Genomic DNA, 308 nt, shown 5'->3' on the forward strand with positions numbered 1-308 from the left:
TATATATATATATAATTATACCAATCATCTAAATGAACTCTTGTTATTTTATCATATGCATATTAATTGAAAAAATTTTATTCAATAACGAAATAAAATGGCAGTTGAATAGTTTAATAAATTTATATTCATAAACTAAAAATAGAAAATTATCTTCTCTTTTTTTTATCAATGCTTCGAATGCTAACTTTTCATGATAAGTAATCAGTATAATTTATCAGGCTAGAATTTTTTATATTCTACTATTATTTCTCTTTTTTTTTCGTTCATGTTGTTTTGATGATTAATGAAATGGAATACACACCAGC

Source organism: Parasteatoda tepidariorum, chromosome 6, assembly GCF_043381705.1.
Source record: "Parasteatoda tepidariorum isolate YZ-2023 chromosome 6, CAS_Ptep_4.0, whole genome shotgun sequence".
NCBI classification, from domain to species: Eukaryota; Metazoa; Arthropoda; class Arachnida; order Araneae; family Theridiidae; genus Parasteatoda; species Parasteatoda tepidariorum.